Source organism: Pinus tabuliformis, chromosome 1_2 (assembly GCF_031772625.1).
Source record: "Pinus tabuliformis cultivar Carrire ecotype Pingquan chromosome 1_2, CPIR1, whole genome shotgun sequence".
Classification (NCBI taxonomy): domain Eukaryota; kingdom Viridiplantae; phylum Streptophyta; class Pinopsida; order Pinales; family Pinaceae; genus Pinus; species Pinus tabuliformis.
Genome location: NC_142298.1, coordinates 629,832,385 through 629,851,230, shown reverse-complemented (window position 1 = coordinate 629,851,230; position 18,846 = coordinate 629,832,385). Strand labels below are relative to the sequence as shown.

The following is an 18,846-nucleotide window of genomic DNA, read 5'->3' as shown; positions in this document are numbered from 1 at the left end:
TTTAATTTAATAATAAAATGTTTTCACATTCTTTCTTTAATGGTTCTCTCTTTTTAGAAGGTCTTTTAGATTTTGCAATTTTATTTTTGGGTGCTTTTCTGAAATCTTAGGTTACTTTCACATCAGAAAATTGTCCAAATTTTTTTTTAAAAATCAAAACATCCCATAGACTAAAATCAAAACATCCCATAGACTAGGCAATGGTTTAACGCCACGTATCCAAGTCATTAGAATTGGATGGCAAAAGCAGCATGTTATGATATATAAAAGACGTGGACGCATATACCAAGCAAATGCCATTAAAATTTACTCTGCAAATCTATGAACTGTGTCTACATCTTGGTATGTTATTTTTACCCAATAAATTAAAACAATCGGGTTGACCATAGCCAGAATTAAATACCCGTATTAATATCAAAGTAAATAAAACAGTTGATAATCTCTTTCCACTTTGCCTAAAGAGTTGTTAATAAAACATTATGGGGTGAAGAGTTATTTTTTTTCATCTCAGCAAAGAGGCTCTTTGTAATGACCCCAGAAGATGTAAATGTGAATTTTACTATGGTAAAAGACAATATAGTAGTTGTTGTTTTATGTTTGAAAGAAACAAAACTTTGTTAAACTGCATTATTGAATAATTTAAATATTTTCTTGAAATGCTGGCAGCCTCTGGGAGGTGGATTTCAAAGAAAGAGATCAGTGGGAATAACTGATTGAAACTGCCCTCCCAAACAGGAAAAGTCCTGGTTGTAGGGAGGAAGTTCTGTGCTGTTGGGACAGACAGAAGAAATCTTTTCTAAGGAAAAGGAGAAAGACAATACAAGAAAGAAAGAGGTTAAGTCTGGTAAGGACCAGATAACCAGGCATAAAGTGCACATATCTTGTTGAGGGCTAGAGGCCTGCAAGATGGCTCGGGGGGAGAACTCCGTCTGATGGATGGGTCTCATGGCTGGGTGGAGAGCAGAACAAGCATGCAGGTGAATTTACTGAAGAACTCATTTGCATTCCTGGTGAACCAGGTACGATTTTATACTGCTGAAAAAGACTGAGCGTATAAGAATGAAAAATACACAGAGGATTTATAGTAGTCTGTATGTGGCTGTGTGGTTTATTCTTTTAAACTCTACTGAAGAACAACTAAAGGCATAACGAATGTTGCATGTTCAGAGAACTCGTTTCTTTAACTATTATCATAATGAATAATTTAGGTTGAACAGTGGTAGTTAACTTAAATATCAGATTATCTTTATGATAACATAGAAGAACAGATGGCAGTCAACTTTAAAAATACAGACCATTAACCTCATACATAGTAAAAAGAACAGAGGCACAGAGGTGATCCTTTGTAAGTAAAACACATGCAATAAAGCGACTAGAAATGATGCTATAGAACTGAAACAGTTAAGAATATAGAGAAAATAGCATTGGAGAACCCGTTGAGCCATGTAAGGAACAACCGGCCAACAACCTTCTTCCTTAAGCTTGACAGATAGAAGTCGAATCTACAGTAAGATACAAGCGAATGATATATAACGGAGAATATCATATTCTTTAAAACAGAGAGCAGACCCTGCGATCGCAGGAAATACTGGAACCCCAACAGAGAACCTGTATACGCTACCATGTAATCTTATAGGAGATACAATCTATTCTTGCAGAAAAGGAAAGTATTCAAAACGTTGTTGTGTAACCCGAACTAGCATATCATTAGCTAAATCATTCAACGACACAGATTATATAGAGGGTACGAGTACATTCCCTTGTTATCAGTCGTTAAGAAACGGTAAAAACTAGAGAATACTGTTGTCCAGGTACAGACAGACAGTCGGGTTACAGCCAGAGGCAATAATCATTATCAACAATGTTAATGGCAAATTATAGTAGATAGTATTAAAACATAAATATTTCGTGAGAAATTTCGACAGCAGACAAATCTTGAGTACAAGATAGGAATTACACCGATATTATAAGCTTGGAAAGTAACATTTATATACACATAACTTAGTAAGGAAATGTACAGTATAGTTCTGTTAACCCGAGAGTTGGGCATACAGTCAGTTCATTACATTTGCCATGATAATTAAAAAAAAAAGGCATCAGCGCCCAAAACCCCTCATTGGGGCAGCAAACGTTCAACACGAGCCACTGTAAGTGTTATCGGCCAAGAGTTCCGGTGGATCTTAACTCACCGTAGCCGGACATGGCTTAAACAAGACAGATAACCTTCATAAGCCGTGAGGTTTTCCCTCAGGAAGTACCTCTTCAACACGAGAGCAAAAGAGAATCGACCACATAAAGACCAGACTGCAATAGACAAAACGAGTATGCATTAGGGTCAAGGGAGCTTCAAGCTCTCGCACCCAGGAGGAACCTTACAAGAAATGTAAACCAACCTGTAAAATCGTAGAACAAGCCGAGGCGTTGGGGTTATGCTGCCGAAGGAAACTTGAACGGATCCACCTGCACGCAATACCAACAAGGAATTCATTCAGTATAAACCTCTGAAAAATACATATGCAAACTTAGCCTGAGCAAGAAATCAAAGGGGAAAGAGATTAGTTGCAAATGAATGTGCAGACGAGATATCGTGTTACCTGAGTAGGTGCGATGGACAAGTCACGGCACTGGAAGACTAACAGCACCTGAGCCGGAGTCTGAAACCCGACGATAACACAACGATATGTAACAAATGAACCCGGTTTGCAGCGTGAGGGTTTATGTATTAACCCTATACCGTTAGGCTCACTCCAGCTCTCCGATCTGGAGCTTAGATCCTGACCGTCAACACTGCGCGGGAAGCTGGAGCGGGAAGAGCGAAGTGTGGAAGCCCGAGGTGTCACATGGCCCCGCAGGCAACCCATGCCACCCGTCAACGTGTGAGCCCAAGACTTAAAGGCGAACGATGACTTGGCGCTGGCAGAGACAGCGGCCGGACCTCCAAACACTGCGCCTATTCAATGTATACCAAGTACTAAGGTGGGGGTAGGTTAGTGTTAAACAAAACCCTTTCCACTGAAATCTATCACCGTGTAGCATATGAGCATTATGCAGTAAAAACCTAAGATTAAGCATGAAAATTAAATTGACATAAAGTAATGCGAAGGAAACCAACGGTTAAAAGTGATACCATCGAATTACATGGGCTTGTAGTAATATCATTTCCTGCATTGTAAATTTTTTTTTATGTATAAGTTATGAGGGTGTGACAAATTGGTATCAGAGCCCAGTTTCAACACTGTGGCCTCAAGCATGACATGTTTCACTGTGCAGAAGCTTACACCATGCATACATATGAAAGCTAATAATTTACTTAACTGTTGTTCTGTCTATTTAGGGGTGAGATACAGAATTATAACAGCTAATAGTTAAGCCAGAAAAAGTAACGAAATGCAAGGAGCCGACAGTAATCCTCGGGAAAACCCAGAGCTGTGGGTACAGTTGGGTGAGGAAACACGAAGTACCAATCTTGCAATACTGGAAACTGTTCAGGAATTGAAAAATGAGATGGCATGATTGCGAGAAGACAACGCGCGTTTGACGGTGGAACAAGAGAGAATTCTGAAGAGTCTGTCGGACAGGCAAAACCCACCCTTATCTAACCCCAGCGCGGAACAACAGAGGATGACAGAAGAACAAGACTATCAGATTGAACCTGAAAATTCAGACGGCAAAGAGGATCATTCGGATAATGTACCAGAGCAGCAAACCTCAAAACGTCAAAGAATGGAGCTGCAGGGAGAATTTCGAAAAATTAAACCCCCACATTTCGATGGAGAACAGGAAGAAGCAGCTGAAGCATGGTTAATAAATATGAACAAATATTTTCAGTTGTATGAGTACGATCATAACTTGAAGGCGAGACTGGCTATTTTCCAGTTACAGGGTAAGGCAACCTTGTGGTGGGAGGAAATCAAGATTGTCAAGGGGGTAAGTGAACGGACCATTACATGGGAGAAATTTCAGAAATACTTCAAAGAAAGGTACCTGACCGAGCGCTTCTACGATGAAAAGGCGAGAGAATTCCATGATTTAAGACTGGGGCAGCAGACTATGGACGAGTTCATTAATCGTTTTACGTCTCTGCTACGTTATGTACCTTATATCAAAGAGGAAAAAGCCAAGGTCCAAAGGTTTGTGAGCAGCTTACCTTCATATATAAGAGAGAGGATTGAGTTTGACAATCCTAGAACCATGGATGAGGCTATTCGTAAAGCAAGGATCTGCTACCAGCAGAATAAACAGAAGGGGGATACTTCAAATAAAAGATGGAATGAAAAAAGGAGTAGTCGGATGGTTGGAAGCAGCAAGGGAGGTCGCAGCAATGGAAGTAAGGGAGCTGGTAAAGGATTAAACAGTAGATCTGTAGCAAAGAGTGCGCCCCGAGCTAGGCCAATAAGTGAATCTAGAGTAAGTGAGCAGCCTGTTAGGCCAGAAGGTGAAGGGATGACCAGACCCCCAGTTCAATGCTGGGGCTGTGGAGGACCTCACTATGTTAAAAACTGCCCACAGCGAAAGGGGACGGACCAGATATCCCAAATTCATGAAGCATCGACTATTGGGGACGTGGCACGTAGTGTACCCAGAATTAATGCAGCCTTGGAGGACCGCCAAGCGGAATACCAGCCGTCTATGGTTGAATTTGAAGGTAAAATTTCAAACCTTTCTATAGCTGTTCTTATTGATCCAGGAGCTACTTTAAGTTATGTTAGCCCAAAGATAGTAGAAGAGTGTAAGTTACAATCTGAAAAATTCAGAAATCCGTGGCTGGTCCAATTAGCTACAGGAGCCAAGAGACGGGTCTTGGCCAAAATAAATAATTTCTCTTTAACCATAGCAGGGCAGCCAATAGTGGCAGACTTAAACATACTACCCTTGGGTTCATATGACATCCTGATTGGGATGGATTGGCTGGAGAAACACTGGTCCTTAGTGAATTGCAAGACAAAGACCATTTACTATAAGGATGACCGTGGAGAGCAACAGGAATTACAAGGAATCAAGCATCCCGTACAAATTCGACCCATTACAGCATCTCAGTTAGCTAAATGCATCAAGAAGAAATGTCAAATTTACGCTATTCAGGTGGGATACGCAAATCAGAAGGATAAAACTGCTATGCTGGGTAACATTCCGGTGGTACAAGAATTTGCAGATGTTTTTCCCGAGGAAGTACCGGGATTACCACCTAAAAGAGATGTCGACTTCACCATTGAATTGATTCCGGGAGCAGCACCCGTGTCACGGCCACCATACCGAATGAGCGTACCTGAACTAACAGAATTAAAAATGCAGCTGCAGGAGCTGCTAGACAAAAATTACATCCGTCCCAGTGTATCACCCTGGGGAGCCCCAGTGTTATTTGTCAAAAAGAAAGATGGAACTTTTCGGATGTGTATTGATTATCGTCAGCTGAATAAGCTCACGATCAAAAATAAATATCCTTTACCCCGGATTGACGAACTCTTTGATCAAGTGAAGGGGGCAACAATGTTCTCTAAGATCGATCTACGATCTGGTTATCATCAGATTAGAAATAAAGAGGAGGATATCGCTAAGATAGCTTTCAGAACGCGGTATGGGCATTACGAGTTCGTGGTGCTACCTTTTGGTCTGACCAATGCACCTGCTACCTTCATGTGTTTGATGAACAATGTGTTTCATAAGTTCTTAGATAAATTTGTGTTGATATTCATAGACGATATTATGATTTACTCCCGATCAAGGAAGGAGCATGAGGAACACCTTAGAGTGGTGTTGCAAACTTTGCGAGAACATCAGTTATATGCAAAGTTTAGTAAGTGTGATTTCTTTAAGGAGGAGATACAATACTTAGGCCATGTAATCACAAAGGAAGGGATTGCAGTAGATCCTGAAAAAATCAGAACTATTATGGAGTGGCCCGTACCAAAGGACGTGGCAGACATTAGGTCCTTTATGGGACTAGCTGGTTATTATAGAAGATTTGTGGAAGGCTTTTCAAGGGTAGCATACCCTATCACCTCCTTACAAAAGAAGGGGAAGGTATTTAAGTGGACCTCAGAATGTCAGCGGAGCTTTGAGCAGCTTAAACACTTACTCACCACAGCACCCATTTTGAGTATAGCTGATCCTAACAAGGATTACGTGGTTTGCACTGATGCAAGCAAAGAGGGTGTGGGAGGAGTGTTGATGCAAGAAGGAAGAGTAATTGCATACGAATCAAGAAAACTAAAGGAACATGAGCAGAAATACTCTGCCTATGACTTGGAACTAGCAGCTGTTATTCATGCACTAAAGATGTGGCGACATTACCTTTTGGGAAGGAAATTTTTGCTATTGACCGACCATCATAGTCTAACAAATTATTTCAGTCAACCCACCTTAAATACGAGACAAGCTCATTGGGCAGACTTCTTAAGTGGGTTTGATTTTGAAATTAAGCATTTGAAAGGAAAGGAGAACCGGGTAGCTGACGCATTGAGTCGAAAGGTGCAATGTGTGTGCAGAATTTCGATCAGTAAATGGCATAGTACTTTACTTGAAAAGATAAAATTAGCGGCTGATCAAGATGCTGTTTATCAGCAAATTAAACAGCAGGTACAACAACTTTCTGATAAGGAAATACAACAGGGATACGAGTTAGACAATGCCGGAATGCTGTATTTCCATAAAAGGCTGTATGTTCCCAATGAAGATAGTCTTAGAAAACTGATTCTAGACGAATTTCATATCAGCCATTACATCGGGCATCCAGGATACCAGAAAATGGTCACCACACTTCGGAAGGAATACTATTGGCCAAAAATGAAGAAGGAGGTAGCTGAATATCTAGCGCGATGTCTAGAATGTCAACAGATTAAGGCGAATCATTTGCATCCAGCAGGGTTGCTACAACCCTTACCCATTCCGGAATGGAAATGGGAAACTATTTCCATGGACTTTATAACCGGGTTGCCTCGAACGAAGAAAAATAATGATTCCATTATGGTGGTAGTGGACAAGTTATGTAAGGCGGCACACTTCATACCGGTACAATCCACGTATAAAGCTGTGCAAATCGCTCATATTTTCATGCAAAATGTATTCAAGTTGCATGGACTTCCGAAGGTAATAATCTCGGATCGTGATGTTAAGTTCACATCAACTTTTTGGAGGACATTGTTTGCTGAACTGGGAACATAACTGAACTTTAGCACAGCCTATCATCCTCAGACCGATGGTCAAACGGAGCGGGTGAACCAGGTAGTGGAGGACATGCTGAGAGCATGTGTTATGATGAAACCAACCCAATGGGAGGAATACCTCCACCTGGTTGAATTCGCGTATAATAACGGGTATCATACATCAACACAGCTGAGTCCCTTTGAGGTTCTGTATGGGTGAAAGTGCCGCACACCCTCAAGCTGGGGTGGACCTGAGGATAGGTTAAATTTTGGCCCGGATATGCTCAAAGAAATGGAAGACATGGTGAAAAAGGTGCGTAACAACTTAAAGGCTGCTCAGGACAGACAAAAAAGTTTTGCAGACCGAAAGAGAAGGTTCAAAGAATTCCAGGTCGGAGATCATGTTTTTGTAAGGATCCAAACCAGAAGGAGTACCTTGCAGTGGAGTGGGTGTGCCAAGCTCGCACCTCGCTATTTTGGACCTTTTCAAATCCTGGCAAGAGTGGGGCCAGTAGCTTATCAACTCGCCCTACCAAGCCATATTAAGATCCAAAATGTTTTTCACATTTCCGTATTAAAACAATACGTCTACGATCCTAAACATGTGATCCAATGGCAGGATGTTCGGGTAAGAATTGATCTGATCATTCTAGATAAGCTTTGTTTTAAACAAGGAAATAACTAAATCTGTTACTGTTTGCAGGTCGAGCCGGAAGGCGAGGTTCTGGTCGAACCACTGAACATTCTCGACCGGAGAGAAGTGCGGCTGCGGAAACGGGTTATTTTCCAAGCTAAAGTGCAATGGCAGCACTATGGGCCTGAAGAGGCCACTTGGGAGGATGAGGAACTCTTTAAAGAAGCTTACCCGAATTTGTTTAAGGGAAACAGACATCGAGACGATGTCCAATCACAGGAGGGGGAGATGTAATGACCCCAGAAGATGCAAATGTGAATTTTACTATGGTAAAAGACAATATAGTAGTTGTTGTTTTATGTTTGAAAGAAACAAAACTTTGTTAAACTGCATTATTGAATAATTTAAATATTTTCTTGAAATGCTGGCAGCCTCTGGGAGGTGGATTTCAAAGAAAGAGATCAGTTGGAATAACTGATTGAAACTGCCCTCCCAAACAGGAAAAGTCCTGGTTGTAGGGAGGAAGTTCTGTGCTGTTGGGACAGACAGAAGAAATCTTTTCTAAGGAAAAGGAGAAAGACAATACAAGAAAGAAAGAGGTTAAGTCTGGTAAGGACCAGATAACCAGGCATAAGTGCACATATCTTGTTGAGGGCTAGAGGCCTGCAAGATGGCTCGGGGGGAGAACTCCGTCTGATGGATGGGTCTCATGGCTGGGTGGAAGAGCAGAACTAGCATGCAGGTGAATTTACTGAAGAACTCATTTGCATTCCTGGTGAACCAGGTACGAATTCATACTGCTGAAAGAGACTGAGTGTATAAAGAATGAAAAATACGCAGAGGATTTATAGTAGTCAGGATGTGGCTGTGTGTTTTATTCTTTTAAATTCTACTGCAGAACAACTAAATGAATAACGAATGTTGCACGTTCAGAGAACTCATTTCTTTAACTACTATCATAAAGAATAATTTAGGTTGAACAGTGGTAGTTAACTTAAATGTCAGATTATCTTTATGATAACGTAGAAGAACAGATGGCAGTCAACTTTAAAAATACAGACCATTAACCTCATACATAGTAAAAAGAACAGAGGCACAGAGGTGATCCTTTGTAAGTAAAACGCATGCAATAAAGCGACTAGAAATGATGCTATAGAACTGAAACAGTTAAGAATATAGAGAAAATAGCTTTGGAGAACCCGTTGAGCCATGTAAGGAACAACCGGCCAACAACCTTCTCCCTTAAGCTTGACAGATAGAAGTCGAATCTACAGTAAGATACAAGCGAATGATATATAACGGAGAATATCATATTCTTTAAAACAGAGAGCAGACCCTGCGATCGCAAGAAATACTGGAACCCCAACAGAGAACCTGTATACGCTACCATGTAATCTTATAGGAGATACAATCTATTCTTGCAGAAAAGGAAAGTATTCAAAACGCTGTTGTGTAACCCGAACTAGCATATCATTAGCTAAATCATTCAACGACACAGATTATACAGAGGGTACGAGTACATTCCCTTGTTATCAGTCGTTAAGAAATGGTAAAAACCGGAGAATACTGTTGTCCAGGTACAAACAGACAGTCGGGTTACAGCCAGAGGCAATAATCATTATCAGCAATGTTAATGGAAAATTATAGTAGATAGTATTAAAACATAAATATTTCATGAGAAATTTCGACAGCAGACAAATCTTGAGTACAAGATAGGAATTACACCGATATTATAAGCCTGGAAAGTAACATTTATATACACATAACTGAGTAAGGAAATGTATAGTATAGTTCCGTTAACCCGAGAGTTGGGCATACAGTCAGTTCATTACATTTGCCATGATAATTAAAAAAAAAGGCATCAGCGCCCAAAACCCCTCAATGGGCAGCAAACGTTCAACACAAGCCACTGTAAGTGTTATCGGCCAAGATTTCCGGTGGATCTTAACTCACCGTAGCCGGACATGGCTTAAACAAGACAGATAACCTTCATAAGCCGTGAGGTTTTCCCTCAGGAAGTACCTCTTCAACACGAGAGCAAAAGAGAATCGACCACATAAAGACCAGACTGCAATAGACAAAACGAGTATGCATTAGGGTCAAGGGAGCTTCAAGCTCTTGCACCCAGGAGGAACCTTACAAGAAATGTAAACCAACCTGTAAAATCGTAGAACAAGCCGAGGCGTTGGGGTTATGCTGCTGAAGGAAACTTGAACGGATCCACCTGCACGCAATACCAACAAGGAATTCATTCAGTATAAACCTCTGAAAAATGCATATGCAAACTTAGCCTGAGCAAGAAATCAAAGGGGAAAGAGATTAGTTGCAAATGAATGTGCAGACGAGATATCGTGTTACCTGAGTAGGTGCGATGGACAAGTCACGGCACTGGAAGACTAACAGCGCCTGAGCCGGAGTCTGAAACCCGACGATAACAAAACGTTGTGTAACAAATGAACCCGGTTTGCAGCGTGAGGGTTTATGTATTAACCCTATACCCTTAGGCTCACTCCAGCCCTCCGATCTGGAGCTTAGATCCTGACCGTCAACACTGCGCGGGAAGCTGGAGCGGGAAGAGCGAGGTGTGGAAGCCCGAGGTGTCACATGGCCCCGCAGGCAACCCATGCCACCCGTCAACGTGTGAGCCCAAGACTTAAAGGCGAACGATGACTTGGCGCTGGCAGAGACAGCGGCCGGACCTCCAAACACTGCGCCTATTCAATGTATACCAAGTACTAAGGTGGGGTAGGTTAGTGTTAAACAAAACCCTTTCCACCGAAATCTATCACCGTGCAGCATATGAGCATTATGCAATAAAAACCTAAGATTAAGCATGAAAATTAAATTGACATAAAGTAATGCGAAGGAAACCAACGGTTAAAAGTGATACCATCGAATTACATGGGCTTGTAGTAATATCATTTCCTGCATTGTAAATTTTTTTTTATGTACAAGTTATGAGGGTGTGACACTCTTGGTTGCTTTCTGGCTTCGTGTATCTTAGCTTCTGCATCTGTTTATCTTCTCTTTTCTGAAAAGTGTAGCATATGGAAACAGAAAGAATGCCTCAACTCGCTCTAGATGAGAAAAACAACTACAGCCTTCATGTTTTAACTGATATTAGAAGCCTTCAAGCAATTAAGTTATTGTAAATCTTCTTTACTTCAGCAATGAAGTGTCTTCTTCTTTCTAATTTTACAGTTACACTATATTAAACCAAGCAACGGTTGAAAAACAACTTGTTATAAGAGACGAGGACCCTAATTATACGAGACAAAAGCCAATAAAATTTACGCTCCAGATCTGTGAACTTTGACCACATTTTAAGATGTTATTTTTACTTTAAAAAATCAGTTGACCATACCCAGATTTAGCCATTAAAATTTTCTTCAAATCTAAGAACTCTATCCACATCTTAATATGCTTTTTCTAGCTTTAAAAAATTAGTTCAGGTTGACCATATCCAGATTTAAATACCCGTAATAATATCAAACTAAATAAAACACTTCATGAATCTCTTTCCACTTTGCTTAAAGAGTTGTTAATGAAAAATTATGGCGTAAAGAGTTATTGTTTTTTCATCTCATCAAATCCAGAAAGAGGCTTTTGGTTGGTTACGCGCTTCCTGCATCCTAGCTTCTAGCTTCTAGTTTACATTTGGAAACAAAAGAATGCCCCAACTGTGCTTTAGATGAGGAAAACAACCTCCAGCCTTCATGCTTTAATTGAAATTAGAAGCCTTCTAATCTACCATCTTATTTATCCAGCAAAAGTGACGTACGATTTATCATTCTGGGGAAGCTTTTAGTGCTGCACACACACATACGATAGAGAGCCGAATAATTGCGTTTAATCTTTCCACTAGAAAATCTGAGGGGTAGTGTGATGACAGACATCTTCTTGATCATCATAACAGCAGCTTGTACGTGAAGAAACCCACCAAACCCTAATGTCGTGATCCAGGCTCCCGCTGTAGACACGGCATCCAACCACAGTATCCACAGGCAACGCAATGGATTTAACAGGCCCTCTGTGACCTTCCAAAACCGCCAAACAGTAATGCGCGTTTCCTTCTCCTCTTTTCCACACTCTGATTGTATTGTCCGCGGATCCACTGCATAAAAATTCTGCAACTGTCGCCAAGCATAGAATTGCGTGATTGTGACCTCTCAAGTCGCCGGAAACAACCATGTGCCGCTCGCTTTCCTCCCTTTCCCAAACAATGATGGATCGATCACAAGCTCCAGAGTAGAGGATGGAGCCATTGGGGCTGAGAGCCAGTGCATTGATAGCAGATTTGTGTCTTTCAATTATAGCAACCAGAGAATGTTTTCTCTCCAAAGGCCTTTGCCCAGATTTTGATTCTAGAATCAGCAGATCCTGTGTAAACAAAACCATCTGGCGAAACCACAAGCGCATTGATGGCATCGTCGTGTGCTCTGAAAGATTCAACGCATCTCAAGTCGGAAGGTCTCCAGATCTTGACCGTCCTGTCCCAGGAAGCCGAGTACAAAAACCCATTGCTATCAACTGATAGAGCCGATATCATATCCAGATGTTCGATCCAGAGTACCTTCTTGTGCCTGCGCTCCTGAAAATACTTCTTAGGTGGTATGGCATTCATCACATAATCCTTCAGTGTCGGCATGGTGACCACCAGCTTATGTTCAGAGGGCTGTATGTTCTCAGCGCGTTTCCAAACTCTGATTTTATGATCTTGATGCGCGCTGTATATCCTGCAGCCAGAAACCAAAATACACTTGACAGCTCCATCACCGTGACCGAACTTACAGTACTCACTGAGCTCGGGATGTCTCCATACCCGCATGTCATCGCCGGAGGATCCGCTGTAGAGGAGGTTGCCCGCCATTGCTAGAGAAAACACGCACCCACCGTGACCTCTAAATGTAGCTATGCATTGATAAACGCCGTCTCCAAGGTTGCTCCCTGGAGGTCGGTCTATCCCTAAAGAGGGGATCGAGCATATGCTACCCTGTGATTGGATGCTTGGCGTAGAAGAAACATTAAATTCCGACTGCAGGCTTCTTTTAGATCCGTTGCTGTATTGAGAGTGTCCGCTACACTGCGAAATGAGAAAACTCACTGGAGATGGAAGAGTTTCGGGCGATTTAGTTTCGGTCTCTGTAGTATTGAGATTCATAGCTGAAGAATCACTGGTGTTCGGTGAGAACAAGGCTTTTGCTCTAAAGGAGGAGGACTTATTGTGAAAATGAAATTGAAAACATGTTGCGGGGAGACGGAGATAAGAAGGTGATCAGAGTTGAGTAATCCTGTTGTTGCCCGACGCATTGCCTTTCCCTTCAATTTTTTCAGCGAAACTTAGCAGAATGCGTAGATTAATGTCTCAGACTTTGGACCACGGATACGGAGAAAAGAACGCAGCTGAAGGGCTTTTTTGAGAGCTATAATATCTCGGAGTTGGATTGTAATTTTAATTTTTTAAAATAGATATATATATATTTATATATTTATCCTGATGAGATCAAAATTATTATTATGTTTGTTAGTGGAATAAGAAATATAATGTATTCAGTTTTTTATTGACTTGTTATTAGTTTTTTTTTACTAAAAAATTAAATCTATCCAAAGTTTAACATTATAAAATTAATTTTAAGAAGGTTTTGGAGTAAATCACATGTAGAAAACATTTGTCGACGCCTTTCGAACCAACCAGTGTGGTCATCGTCAGTTGAAGAGTAAGATCATGGCTGCATATTAAATAGGGAGAGCAGAAGTCAAAAATTAATAACTAATAGTAATAAATAATATAATATTATAATCGTAGTAATGTTATAGTAATAATTTTCAGAGTAGTCTTTAATGAGACTTTTTGAAAGCTTTTCCGGTGGGTTTTTCCGGTCAAATTTCTCTAAAATCCAGTAGCAATTTATTGAAATCTCAAGTTTGATAGCTAATTTCTGCACAATCCTTGGGGTTTTTCAGGGTGCTGAATCCAAATATGCAGTTAAAAAACCATTTTAAATAATACAAATCAAGATTTAACCTCAATTATTTCCGCGGGAGTCACACTAAAAACAACTCCATAATTTTCTTCTTTAGGATAGATTTTTCGGCCAAAATCACATGACAAATGTTTTCTCATGTGATTTTCGCCGAAAAATCTATCGTAAACTTGTTATGGATCACAGAACCCTCAACTCTACAATTTTCTTCTTAATAATTTAATTTATTAATTAATTTATTAGATTATAGATTATTTTATTTTAATCTATTTTATTTAATTTATATATTTATTTTTATTTATTTATTTATTTATTTATTTATTAATTTATTTCTTTTTAATTTATTTATTCATTTAATATCCAATAGGGATAAGATCTACTCGATCTAGGTAAATAAGTCTAGAAATATTAATTCCTATTCATATTATCAGTACTAGGTTATACAGATAAGACATGTAAAGGGGGTGTTTTATAATAATATTAATCTAGTATAACTAATAATCGTATGGAATTAATAAATTATTATTGAACTTTAGTTATGATAAAATTTATTAGAATTATTAAGGTAAGGGTAAAAGTTTAAAATCAAATTATTAGTAAAGTTATCTAATAGATCTAGGGATGTTAGTACAAGCCACGATTGATTATATTAAGATATTAATGTTATGGTATTAGTAATAATAAAAAATATTAGAAAGAGAGACAATTTCTTTATTCAAGAAGGTCAAGAACAGGACAATTAATAAAATAAGTTAACCACAGGAGAAATCCCAGGAGGATAGAAAAGTAACGGCTAAATGAAGAAGGATACGAGATAATACAGGGAAACCTAGAAAGCTAGAAAAGGTCAAAAAAAAAAAGGGGGGAGGGGAGGATGGGGAAGGCATGACTAGGAAGAGAGGGTAGGGATCCCTCTAAAATTAAATTTAATTATAAAATTAAATTTATTTTTTTAAATAAAATTTATTTCTATCTATCTCAAAAATGATTGGTTGAAATGTCTCCCCTCTTATTGTGTAATGATGGCAACAATTGACTTTTGTGTACTCTATTATTAATTACTATGTACTCTATTACTAATTACTATACTTATTATATACAATAAATATAAATAATTTGAAACATTATATATTAATTACTATGTACCATAAACACAAATGGTTTGTAATTAAATTTAAAAACTCTATTTTTTTCATTGGCTTAAAGTATGGAATAGACAATTTTTATGGGTTTTATTTTTTAATTTAAAAAATATAAATTTGAAAAAAATATGTAAAAATAACATGTATACAATTTGTACAACTCTTATTATATCAATCTATATTCTAATGATATGACATGCGTACTATAATATGAATATTATATAAAAAAATTGGCGTCATTCAATATCAAATAAATAATTATTCACTTATTATCATTCTCTTCAATGCCAGTGATATATATATATATATATATATATATATATATATATAATTTTTGTCTACCAAAAATTGATTTTATATTAAAAAAATTAAATAAAAAAAGTTAAACAAATATTCATATAACTTATTTGACAATTTAATTATTGTTTAGAGTACATACAACACATCATGACATTAAAATATTTTATTAAACTAAGCCCAAAAATACTAGCTATACAACTTACTCATTATTTTTAAACTAAAAATTTAAATGAAATTAATTAATATTGTTTACTTTCTTTATCTTTAATAACACAATTTTTTTTTTCTTTTTCCTGTATTTTTCTACCGATTTAGCGTTACCAATTTATAATCACACACTTCAAATTTCTTTTGAAAAGCCTACTTTTATTTATGCATTCCAAAATCCATTTAAAACGTAAATTTATCTTTCCCTTAAGAATTTGGTAAAATATAAAACAATCGGTTAGACTAATCTAGTCATCTATTTCCACCCGCCACAAAATAAAGTTCAATCTGGGTGACAGCGAGGCACGCCGAGGAGGACCTAATTGATGTCAATGCGGAATTTTTTAAGCTACGTTTCCATTGTGTTTTTTCATGTTTTGCGGGGGATCTTCTGGGTTGACTTTGTACTCTGTTACGACGATCAAATGAGGTTATATGTGTAGATTGGGAAAGCTGGTCTTTTGATAAAACACCATGCACCATGCACCGATTTTCTATTATAGATAAAAGAAAGTAGATATGCATATTTTCTCTATTACATCTAAAAATTTTGGAAACAAAAGATATCTCTATAGACTTTCGTGCAGGTTGGTGTCCATATTAACTACTGTGTTTCCTCACTATTTTTTTCACGGAAGATATCTGAAATCATATCTATATTAATATTATAAATTAGTGTATTTATATAAATTATATGGTCATGTAAATTGAAATAATAAATAAAACTAAATATTACACTCCATTATAAAAATAAAAATGGTTTACTGGATGGTAGAACAAAAGACGTACCTGTCAATTTTATACTTAATGGGTGCAACTTAATGAGCAGAATTAAAGTGCCCGTCAATTTCACACCAGCATGTGGGGATGGGTTTTCGAGAATTGTTTCCTCGTTAGCAATACGACATAATTGGAGCGTTTATCAACCGCCAAGGAGCGTTTACGGCCATGGAGGACGAATGTCGGTATGCCATGTTAGAAAACTAATAAACTTAAACAGCGATTCTGCATGCGGAAAGAACTGAAAAGAATCACTGAAACTTAATACCCAGGGATACGAGTTACCTCCAGCCATTGGTGATGTTTTGATGAAGGCCACAGTCCACTTGCCTGCTACTTCTTTTGCACTCCAGCTTCAATCCAAGCAAAAGAAAAAGAACACAAGAATTCTGAAGGCACTTCCAAGCGCTGCTATCTCAGCTAGATGGTGTAAAACTGAAGGGGGTTGAGATATGAGCTTGGGGACCAAACAGATGAACATATAGCTAAGCTTCCATCAAGCTTCTAAAAGCTATGTGTTAGAAAAACCACAAATCAAGGTAAAGATCAAATCAAAGTGATGGACCACTTCAGTAGCTCCCAATTATAAATTTAGTAATTGCAGTTGATTTTCTTAACTTAAGGAAACTACTGCAGTTGGTTTCCATAAGTTAAGAAAAGCTGCAATTCCATAAATCAAGGTAGCTTTTGTGTAAAACCAATGGAACTTAACATTCTCCCACTTGGTCCATACTTCCAAACTTAATGTCTCAACTTAAAAACCATTGATAATCTGTATTAAGTAATAGATACATGAATCATGGCGATAAGTCCTCTTATGACGAGTATTATCTTCCATGTATTACTATGCATTTATTCTTATTATAATTTATGTGGCAACAATTTCTTAATGAATAAACCTTATGTTTATTCTTGGTCCTTCTTAAATGAATTTTCTCAAATCAACTTAAGGTGCACATAAATATGAGAAAAAACATCACAATAATTAAGAATTTCATTAACATTGTCCATACAATGAAAACCTACATAATGGAACCAAGTCCCATATTCAATACATGATCCTTGAATTTAAATGGTGGCATGCCCTTAGTCAAAGGATCAGCGATCATTAACTCAGTGCTGACGTGCTCAATGACCACTTTCTTTTCTTTAACACGTTCCCTTATAGCTAAATACTTAATGTCGATGTGTTTATTTCGACTCCCACTTTTTTAGCCATAAAACCAGCAGCTGAATTATCACAATATATTCTCAATGGCTTAGATATAGAATCCATAATTCTAAGCCCAGACATGAAATTCTTAAGCCATACACCATGTAAAGTCGCCTCAAAACACGATATACATAAGCATGTAGTCTTTGGTCCCTTGAAGGTACCTCATTACTTTCTTTGCAGCTCTCCAGTGGTCTAAACCTGGATCACTCTGATATCGTCCCAACATTCCCACAACAAATGCAATGTCAGGTCTTGTGCAGACTTGAGCATACATTAGGAATTGCTGATCTCTTAGGTCTAGTAGATCTTCTTAATGTTGTACCATCATCTTCCTAAGAAGTATGTGGTTCAACTTGTTGTTCAAAAGTTCTTGGCAACTCTTGAACTCCTTGATCTACTGGAATATCGTCAGCAGCTTGTGGAACTTCAACAATTGGTTATTCAACACCAGTTTGTACTTGAGGGGTGCTATGAACAATAACCAATCTTTCACTTGAAGTGGAAGGTTAAGATTCTGAATGATCTTTCTCAGAAACTATGTTTCTGGTTTGATCGCTCCCACTGATTAAGTCATTTTTAAGAAACTTTGCATTTCCTGATTCCACAATCCTAGTGCTGTGAGATGGACAATAAAATCTGTAAGTATGTACGATTTCTAATATGTCTGAACTCCTATTGGCACCTTTCTTTGACTTGTTGGTCTGCTTTCCCTTTATGCAGTCCACACAAGTCTCAAGATCAGTAAAATCTAGAGTATTAAGTATTCCTTCATTTACCAATCTTTTAATTCTATCTATGGAGATATGACCTAGTCTCCAGTGCCATAATTTAGAGGAATCTTCATTAATAACACATCTTTTAGTGCCAGTGTGAACATGCATTGAATCATATGTGACATTGTTTTGTAAATTAATGCAGTAAAGACCATTAGAAAAAATACCATTCCCAACATAATCAGATTTATAGAATAGACTGAAAGATTTTTCTGAAAAGTTTAAGGAATATCCAAAAGGTACAAGCCTTGAAACTGAAATCAAGTTTCTAGAAAAACTTGGAACATAAAAGGTCTTTTCTAACTCCAAAACAAAGCCACTACTTAAAGTTAAATAACATGTTCTTATAGCTTCCACATGCGAGCCCATCTTGTTTCCTGATAAGATGCTTTGCTCACTTCCTACTGGCTTCCTTAGGTTTTGCAAACCTTTGCAAGGAATTCGAAATGTGAATTGTTGATCCAGAATCAATCCACCATGTGTTAATATTAACATTAACCATATCAGATTCATAACAAACAAACGAGATTACTTCCTCAAGTTCGGGAATGTCAGAACGAATTTCAGAGAAATTTGCAGGTTGTACTACTGCATCAAAATAAAGAATCGCATGCTTATGTTGAGGCTTAATAAACTTTCATGTTCTACCAATGTAAAACATGGTAAAA

At 38.2% G+C, this 18,846-nt stretch overlaps 1 long non-coding RNA gene and 1 pseudogene across 1 annotated transcript; both read right to left on the bottom strand.

Annotated features, from left to right (window-relative positions):
- Positions 1–2,175: 2,175 nt before the first annotated feature.
- LOC149207207 (uncharacterized) lies at positions 2,176–2,678 on the bottom strand. Its single transcript, XR_016251990.1, has 3 exons — positions 2,595–2,678; positions 2,394–2,460; positions 2,176–2,304 (listed from the first exon to the last, which is right to left on the bottom strand). It is a non-coding gene; the product is annotated as an uncharacterized LOC149207207 (long non-coding RNA).
- Positions 2,679–8,376: 5,698 nt separating this feature from the next.
- Positions 8,377–12,937, bottom strand: LOC149207206 (uncharacterized; annotated as a pseudogene).
- Positions 12,938–18,846: the final 5,909 nt, after the last annotated feature.